Source organism: Varroa jacobsoni, unplaced genomic scaffold (assembly GCF_002532875.2).
Source record: "Varroa jacobsoni isolate VJ856 unplaced genomic scaffold, vjacob_1.0 scaffold_201, whole genome shotgun sequence".
Classification (NCBI taxonomy): domain Eukaryota; kingdom Metazoa; phylum Arthropoda; class Arachnida; order Mesostigmata; family Varroidae; genus Varroa; species Varroa jacobsoni.
Window position 1 is genome coordinate 75030 of NW_019213103.1, and position 10290 is coordinate 85319.

Here is a 10290-nt window from a genome sequence, read left to right on the forward strand (position 1 = left end):
GAGCATATGAATGATCAAAAGGTATCAATTTAAAAAATTCGACGGTGCACTCTGTCTTTACCGTGCAAAAAATTACTTCGAGGATCTTCATGAAAAACGCAATTCTCCAAAGGATCTATGGATAAAAATAATACTTTTCTATACTACCTACCATTTTGATCAAGATCTTCGAAGTGTTACTAAGTGTTTGATATCTAATATCTTCCATACTACTTTAGAGGGCGCTAATGTTAAACATTATATTAGAAGTGGGAAACGGCAAAACGAATTACCTGTAATGATGTTAGATCTCTGAATTAGTCCAAGACTTTTGGATTTCCCTCTAGAACCTCCACACATGATATCAGAAGCTTTCTTTGTGTATTACACATTGTATGTCTAGCAAAACGAAGTCAATCAGTGCTTTGATAAGTAGTCTAGCAAGTAAGCGTCGAAACTTCAGCCATATTGCCTGGACAATTTAACGCGCAATATATTTTCGACTTTCACAGTGACGCTGATGGCAACAAAATTTAAGGTACTGACAATAAAGAACGGTGTAACGACATGATGAGCGTAGCCGCAACAGCTGTATATAAGTTTCCATAGTTACATTAAGTAACCTGAGACTCTGTAGTGTCGCGGTTGAGTACCGCAGTCGTTCATGGTTTATTGTTGCCAGTGTTAGCGGTCTGCTTACTCACCTTGGCTAGAAAACCACAAGGTATTACATGACCGAATCTTAGTGAGGCCGGATTGAGCGGACAGTCTGCAGGTTCGCGTTTACTTTCTAAGTAGCCAAACAACTATCGGGTTAACGTGATATTGTCATTTAGATCTTTCGCTCCATTCTACATTGGCGTGTCTTTTGTTGTTGTGAGCAATTATACGGCACAATAGTTAGATCGCTACGACGACAAAAGTGACATCCACGTCCTATGTTACTCACGACACCTTCGGCTCAGCGATCTATGCTGAAGTTTATGCTATGAGTTATGAAGGGCAGATTATATTAAAAATGCAACAATAGTAACAACCGACAATCATAGTAATACACCTTGCTCAAGCAATGTGTAAAATACGAGTAAGAATTGAAACAAAACTAAAAACAAGAAATGATCGTGAAACATGAGCCTCAGCAGCCTCTCATTTCCTTGAAACAGGCACCGCAGTAATCCCTATAGATCTACAGCAGCTCTTGCTATTTGTAGTATAGCTCTTGTTAGTGCTAGTTGTATTATTATTGCGGGCGGAAAGGTAGTACTGCCTGATGCCGCAATTCACTCTGGTGGACAGCTGTCTTGTCGGTCGATAGCAGCGCCTGATGCCGTTGCGTTGTATAGAGCGGACGAAACAACGTATTCGAAGCGGCCTAGTGTTTTCTCTTCTCCTTCTGCGTTGCAGAGCTGCTCGTGTCTTCCGCGTCCCCAGCGGGTCAGCGGTGTGCTCAGTCATTGTACCAACTGCTGGAAAAAACCTATTTCAACGCCTACCTAGCCTAGAGTGCCGCTTGAAAACTGAAATTTTGGTGTCTTAGACGGAAAACTGTCGATGAGCAAAATCCTGGCTGATTCGGCTGCCGGAGACCGCTAAAATTGACGTGTTTGCATTCATATGTTCGTTTAACCGCTTTAAAGTTGAGTTGCTCTATTCCTCGCTTTCGTCATGAAGTAATCACGGAGCTACAGTTGAGCATTAACTGGCACCCGCCTGACATCTCTCGCTTCTTCTTGTGGTTTAATGTGGCTGTTGCAGTTAAAGTCAATCCAGTGGCCGTGCGCAGGAACATGTCAGTAAAAACATCCCTTTGTTGTTTTTATTTACCGATTCAACCGTATACAGCCTTTTCGCATTGTATTGCGTCATGCTTAGCTCAGGCATGAGAGAAACAGTTATAATAGGAAAATGAAGAGTTTAGCTGGGACTGCCTTCTCAAGAAGATAGTCCCTTCTTCCAGTGTAGAAAACGAACCTTATGGCGAAGAAATCTGTACCGTGACTGCAGAGAGAATTTCTAAATATAGTTTCCCCTCTACTTTGGGCACCACACTATGCGGGCTTCATCCCACAGTCACAGCATATCACATCATTATCGGCCCAGGTCCTTTTCCTACACATCGAACTGAATGAACACACAGCGCAAGGCTCTGTTTGCCTACTTGCCGCTTCCATCTCCATTTGATAAATAAAAATAATAACGATAATTATTGTTATTATACACTACAACAATAAGAATATTGACTGACAATACATATATTGATATTGGTAGCATTCCGTTAAAGCAGACCAAAATGTTTACTCTGTTAGTTTGGCCAGAGTATAAGCTACAATTGAATACAAGCTACCATTATGCTCAGGAACTATATACATATATATAGTTTCGATATAGTATATGTTGCCCATCGGCTATGCAGGCCGATACTAGTAAGTACGTATCATCGCTGTCGATTTAGTCTATACACTACATTATAAGTAATATTTAACTAAATTTGCGTAAATGCTCAATCGAGCGACACATTAATTTCGTTGTAGTATTTACTTGGTTTTTAGAAAAAGTGCTGTAGATCGTTACAACTTATATCTAAAAGGTAATGTTACGCATCAAATTATTCACTGTTCAGATATAAGCCGGAATCGAATAGAGCAAGATGGATTTTGGACAGCAGCAGTCCAAAAAAGTGGTCACGAGGCACAATCTTTTATACTGTTCTTTAATTCAACGATGTCACGATTTAGGTGCAAACAATAGATAGAGCAAAATTCAGTTGAAGTATAACTGGAAAAGTAAAAGTTTATTAAGTATTAAGGAATACGCAATGTTGTGCTCTTTTTAGTAGAATAAGCATAATGGTAACTCAATTGACACGATTTGATAATAATTGAAATGTACGATATTATACGCCATCTGGAAGATAGCAAACTCTTTCTAACGATTCAAATATTCACTGCTGCCGCACCAAGCTTTGGTTTAAGTTGTAAATATGAGCATCAGTGTCCAACTCAATTCTGAGAAAATGGGTATCACGAGACTTCATTTACCTTATTAACCAACTCATGAGAACCTGTAGAACCTATGCGTATGAAGGTGCCATGATACCTACAATTTAAATAGTAAAGTAAAAAAACAATGCCTCAAATGACTGCTTTGAGCCCATGCACATTTAATTTCCTAGACGGTAAATAACCAAAGATTCCCATCCGTTAGCTTATGATACGTTAGTTTACATCTAACATCAGAGAAATTGTAAGCATGAAGCATTTATAAAACCGTGTCATGCTCATTCATTTATCTAGACATAATCGCATAATAAATATATAAAATTATTTACAGCACAAACAACCAATACAATGACCAACAGCTCTGACTAACACGATAAAAATCTCCGCGAAGATCTAATAGAAAAGCAAAGAAATATTGGCCCGGATTCATTGTCTTCAACTCAGGACGTTGCGAATTAGAAAGGTGGCGCTATTGTTTGCGCAAAGCGAACTATTTCCCCGCAAAAATGTTTAATTTCGCCTTACACATGGTTAGAAAGTATTGTTTAAAAGAGTCAGAGAAGGCCCCCGCTCAATACATGAAGGTGGCAACAAGATTGTCAAGGACATCAGCTGCTCTGATGACTGTTTGCGCATTGTAATAAAATTTTACTGGCCTTTTGGGCTATAGAAGGAAAACATCATTCAGTGGATCTGAGGGTGCTGAGTACGCTAATGGCACAATGAAGGTGATATTTCGCAAACTTTTATATCGGACCGATTGAGTTAGTGTGTTTTGAGTATACCTTCGTTATTACTTGACAAATGAGAAAGTTCTAATATATTCACAAATATCTCAATTAGTAAGAAAACTAATAAGTGTCACAAATTAGCGTCAATATACCGAGCCGAAATCCCAAGCTACTCTTTTTCCCATTTCTTCAAGATTGTATTTGTTTTACAATATTCTGAGACTAATATTTAAGGATCATGGACACCATATTTTCTGACTTGAAAGAACCCAGTCTTGCTAAAACTTAATTGTTATGCGGATGAATTTCTTTTAGGCTAGCCAAACGTTATGCTAATACTCGACATCATGCATCACGAGAGCTGCTTCCGGTCTATTTAAAAATATCATAGCTTAATGGCAACATGAAATAATCGTGGTTATATCGATAATGAACCGTATAGTTTTCTCATTTGTTAAAAGTCCGTAAAGATAACTTTATGTTAGCTCCTTAAGTTTCTTAGGTAATAAAGATGGTCTATTAGCGCGGACCGTGCGATTCAAATGTTTGAAAGGAATTTAGTAATAGAAAAAGCAAGTCTTTGTAAGGTGAAAAAGTAAAACATGAAACATTTTGAAAATAATATAAGCAGGCCATATAAGCACCGAACTGTCGCGCTGACTAGTAATGCAGTTCTGTTTAACTGCTCTTTTAGCATTTAAGGCTTTTTTACCCCCCCCCCCATCAGTTTAATCAACTGCGTTTAATTATCAATCACAGTTATAGCCCGAAAGTTAAAGCAACTACAAGCAGGGGTCAATGATATTGTTACAGACATATTACGGTGAGTACAACCACATGGACTTGGGCTCGCTTTACCAAAGATTGAAGTCCTTTGTCACGATGTCCGTTAGCAACTATGCAAATGAATGCAATTGCGGTTTGATGGGCACCTTAACATTCATTATATACAATTCGCCTACGAGAAAGTTTCAAAGCCGTATGCAAAGTTATGACGACTGCTGTCCCTAACCAGAGGCACCTACAAATCGCGAATCTGGATTGCTGGTCATCGACAGTGTTATGCTAACTGCGGCCCCTTTTTTGAAATGAACGTCAACGTGAGTTCCTACTAACAAAACATAAGGTCTTATAGCCATTAGAATCTTTTGAGCGAATCGAATTGCTGTCACAGTGGCCCTCCAGGTACTCGGGAGGCAAATACCTTGTTATTTTTGGGTCGCTGAACTATAGTGCACGCTGCGAATGGCACCCTTTCCTGAAAAAAAAAGTCGAATATCAGATACCGAACGGCTCATCTCATAAATTGATTTTCACACAGTCAAACCATTTATCCCAAATGTGGCACTGTGGTTCCATGCAATGCCATGGCTTCCTCATGTACTATTCCGGCTAATTTTAATTGTCGGACACGGTTTCTTTCAAAGGTACAAATTTCGCACGAGCAGAGCTTCTATTGGACACTGCAATCTAGGCAACAACGATGTGCAGCATACCTTGTGAAGTTGAAGCACCTCCAGCCGCTAATCTACGGAGATCTAGCTCCCTACTTTATGAAGGGCCCCCAGGATTCGCGACTCAGCGAAAACTTTACTGAGAGAATGATATGCAAACAGATCTTGCGCAGCGAAGTACAATGGATGCACCTGACGCTTCTACCTAAAGCGCGTGGGTAAAGAGAGAGCCGAAACAACAGTCCCGAGACCTAGCGCAAATTCTAGTTTTGTTTCAGTTTGTCTCCGACATTGCGTGGGCGAAAACGTCAGCTGTCAGATCGCGTACGCATTTTTCTTCTCTAACGTGTGTATCGCACACGGTAGCAGAAATTCAGTTCGTCTAAATATTTGCATTAAGCAAAAATATAAATATATGAAAAAAGGAAAAATGGAAAAGGAAGCGGGACATGCACACAGGTGTTTCCTTTTAGGGCGGCGATTGATGCAGGTTCAGAGTTGAAAGGTCCCGAAACAGTATAAGTTAATAACTAAAAACTTATCTGAAAAAGGTAACACACCAAACATTTTGTTAATGACAGATCAAGGGCGTCTACGTTCTAACGACCTATCAGAAATCACTTGAGTTAACTGCGCACATTTTAGCTGTCTGCTTTTAGTAGTGCTCTTATTTGCATGGTAGAAATAGCGCAGGATACGCGGAGTTTCTTGCTGCTCGGCGAGTAACTCCGAGATTTCTGACAATTTTTGTGCATAGTTGATGCATATAGTCAATGTAGAAATTGAAGAGCGATCTAAGAGCAAGGTTTCTAAGAGTAAAAAATGATTTATTTTTGATTTGAGGGACCAGTATTAAGCGATGTTTTTCGTCATATATTTGGATTGTTTTGATGGACCTGAGCATTTCAGTAACCGTGCTCAAAGACTAATAACTGATGACATTACTAACTTATTATTATTGATTATTCGCATTCTACGGAATATTCGGGGAACTTCTAAATATTTGTCCTTACGTATACAATTATGAATGTTTGTGAAACAAGATCGATGTTGCAATATGATGTGTTTAAAATGACGAGAAATAACTGAAAAGAACAGAATCTTAGCATAGGCCGCCTGAATAACTCGGTACGGATATAACAGTTAAAAGGCTCTTTATGATCTTCTATCGCCATTCTCAGGTCGCAGGGCTGTCAGTGAGTGCCATCGTTGCACTTCATATTCAATGGGATCTCAGATGATTACAGAGCTCAATAATACGGGAAAAGAACGCGTCTCGTTCTCAACCAGAAAGCTAACGTCATTTAATCGGTTATATTCGTCGCGCTCAGGCACAAATTCTTTTTTTACTCGAATATGCACTGAAACGTATTAGCAACTTATAAGGAGCTCTTAGTCGTCTTTTTTCCCGATTCAGTTCAGTATATGTAAGAAATGCCAAATATGTGTCATATTCAAAGCAAAATATAATTTGGTTAGATTGAAAAATATATGTACAACTTGTGTGAACAGAGAAGGTTATTTTCTACTATAAATAAAAAATAAATATTATAAATGAACATTTTCATTACCGTTAGTCAACCAAGTACCTTTTAGAAAATTGTATACATCATATTTGTTGATTACGTGCGCAGATGGCATTTGATCATCCGCATTCCGAATATTACTAAAATAAGCGTTTGTTATCTAATAAATCGCAATACATTGTCTCTGTGAGTGTGCGCCCGCTCGGCAGATCTTTTCTCTTTAGTATTGATTCTAGACTAGAACTTTTATCGTTAACATTAAGAGCTTTGTCAAAGCCAACTTTCTAGCTCCAAAATGTTTTCATCCTATTACGATGTATGACATAGTTTTTTTCAATTTTTGATCTGCATTTAATGTATGCTATCGTTCATGCTTGACCATCGTAGTGGTTGCGTTAAGCCACCTACTCCACAACCCTCAAATACACCACACGATTGGGTAAATTAGAGTACAGCACTAGCTTACTCTTACCATAAAAACATTTGAGTTCTATAGAAAATTCCAAGCTACGCTCATTTGATCCTGTTTCGCAGTTACTCCCTCTATTGATTCTCAGTTTTTTCGTTAGTTTGTCCTTTGCCACGTTAAGCAAAACAAGAACGATTGAGTTCACTGCTATCTATTTCGCAACAAAACTTGTTAAAAACCGATGTGGTGGCATTGTTGCCCCTACCCTTGAAATAATCCAGCTTTTTTGATATGTCTCTCTAAAATCTGTATCCATTCATCCTATTCACACGACGATCTTCTTTGTGCTGTTTTCTTCTACCTTTATTATTTAGAAAAGATGCCACAATAATTTCTCTTTCCTATCTAGCACAATGTATAGCTTCCGTCATTGTGAACAGAGTGTCGTCAAAAAAAGTTTTAATTCTGAAATACCTCATGCATTCTACTTCGCGAAACGACAACAAATGTTTCATATGCGATCAGTAATTTCCTAGTCTAGGATTATGAGATCCTAACATAAACATAAACATAAACAAAAGTTGACCACTGCATACGATTATCATACTTTCAATCGCGCAGGAGGTAAGTTCATTGATTAAGGTAAGTTTATTGAACTATAAGTCTATTGTCTAAAATAAATGAAACAGGAAACTCATTGTAGTATTTCGTGTTGTGTTTATGACTAAAACTGCCAGGGAGTCGAATGACTATTATTTGCAAAAAAAAATTTGAATCCCTGTTGTCCTTTTGCTTAATATTTTGCAGCAAAGATGTTCGATTAAGATGTTTTTTATATATGTTTGCAGTGTATTAGAATGTTGCGTTCGTATTTTCTCCCTATAAATGAAGAGACTAATACGTTTGGCCTCTAAATCTCTTGTTAAGTTACTTCGATTGCTTAAATATATTAAACTGAAAGTTAAGTAAAAGCGGTGTTTTTCACCTCATAGAAAAACTAACCGATTCACTCTAATTTTTGGTAACAAAATAATACATTCGTTGTGATTCACCACTGTAATCTTTCTCTCTCAATTAATTCATTTGTTCCTTTTCACCAGAAATATCTAACTCCGGTGTTAAGGAACTTGTCCTGCCAAGCTTTGGCACCTGCTCTCGAATAGTCAATGCACTTTAAAGTACGGGAGTTTTCCTTCGTGCCGTCGCCTTGGCACCAAATTTCTAGCATTTCTCCATAGCTAATTAATTTTTGTTGGATCGAGTAAATATATATCATTATTATTAAACGTAATTACCTTTGTATTTTTTTACGAAATACTTATATGAGACTAACAAGGATAGGTCATTGGCACAAAGGAACGAAACACCAATTAGCGACTAGGACAGTAATCAGCAAAGATTATCACTTTGGCAAGCAGAGAGGCAGCAATTTAGGCCCTGTTCATGCGGAGATAGTTGCTCCAAAGTGTATTTAAAAAGATACGCGCCCACAACAAATAAGACGTAATATACCAGGGCGACGTTTACAAAATATAATTTGATACGAAAGGATCTTCTTTCAGTCAAGGTCTCGCAAAACGGCTTTAGCGACTTTTTCCACGTATGGCGTAAATCTACCGTGGAGAAGGAGAGTTTTGTCTCGTCTTGTCTTTTTTGTTGGATAGCTTCGTTTAATCGATGTGATTGGGTCTGTTGACCGTCCAGTCCTTCTCACGCATTTTTCAGTCGCGAGTGACGTAATATAAACATTCCAGAAACCTTAGAGCCTTATTTTTGTGTCGATGCTCACTGCTGATAGTATGCTGCTTCCAGCAGAGAATGACTGATGTGTAAACTCTGCATTAAATATAAACGGAAGGAAAGCTAAGACTGAGACTGAATTTACCGCTAGGAATGAAATAGACGTATGGTAAGGCAAACTCAAGCGTGCTAGAATTTTTTTTGCCGGAGGCTAAGCTTTATTCAACTGTTAGCTTTTATTTGCTCCATACTAAACATATCATTTACGCGAATCGGGTTTGGTGGCCCGCACAATAGAGAGTTGTGTGATGCAGGCTGAGGAAAGTAAAAAAGAAATGTGTTTTCTATACGTAGTTTTTGTAGTGCCATTTTCACGTTAAGTTGAGAAATAATCTCCTTCGAAAGTGGGGTATATGAGAATTATGTTTTTTTTTATATATGTATTCTTTGAAACATCATTTTTTAAACGTTCATTTTTATCTAGGTGTTACCAAAACAATTACATCTTTAGAACGCTTGCTGATTTTTCAAAGTACGGTTCTATGTAAGCGGTGGAATATTATGATCGTTGGCGCGCTTTTTCTCTATACAACCAGAGCCCCTTTGTAAGAAAAGGTCCTCGGCATCACGGTTAGGTCTCGTCATTTTCATTGTCTCGACAGGCGACATACTGGCTTGTCAGTTAAGCATGTCTCAAACCCTTTTAGGCCGATTTAAGTGCTGGAACAATAACGTTGTTAACCTGAATCTATCACTAGCAACTGCTCCTTTGACAAGAGTGGCTATGTCGCCACCTTTTGATGCCAGTTCTGCCAGAAAATATGTGGGCTTCTTCAGGCTTGACTGCTATTCGTCGAGGGTTGTAATCTAAACGTCAGCCCACATTCACCGAAAGCAAATTTTCCTTTTCTCTATACGTTTACTGCCTTCTGGTGACAAAACTTCCAATAAGCGATTTTTATCTCAAAAATTATCCGCTATGCTTAGCAGTTTAGCTAGCTTATATTTGTACTCTGTATTCGATTCCCTCCAAATTCAGATTTATTCTTCCCTCTTGAATATAGACCCGTAAGGCTTCGGGCTATTTCAAGACCTCCTTAGTAATCAATTTATTGTTCAATGTCTACATAGGCGAGAATAGCACATACATAGCGTGGAACTACTAGTTGATCCATAGGCCGCATTTACAAGCATTAAACCAAACGTTTGGATTTGCAATGTCTAGGTATTTAGATATGTTTGATTTACTAGGAAAAGAAAACCCCTCATAGACATGAATTCATAATTTACACTCTTCTTAAATTAAGTCTTACTCTATCGATGGATACAGTTGTATTAATTCATTGGTGAAGCCGAAGGGCAAATTTGCGAGAGAGTACAGTGTGCTTTTCCGCTAGAGGGTATCTTTGCGCTATAATTCTTATTTTTTTTCTACTTTTGTTAATGCTAACT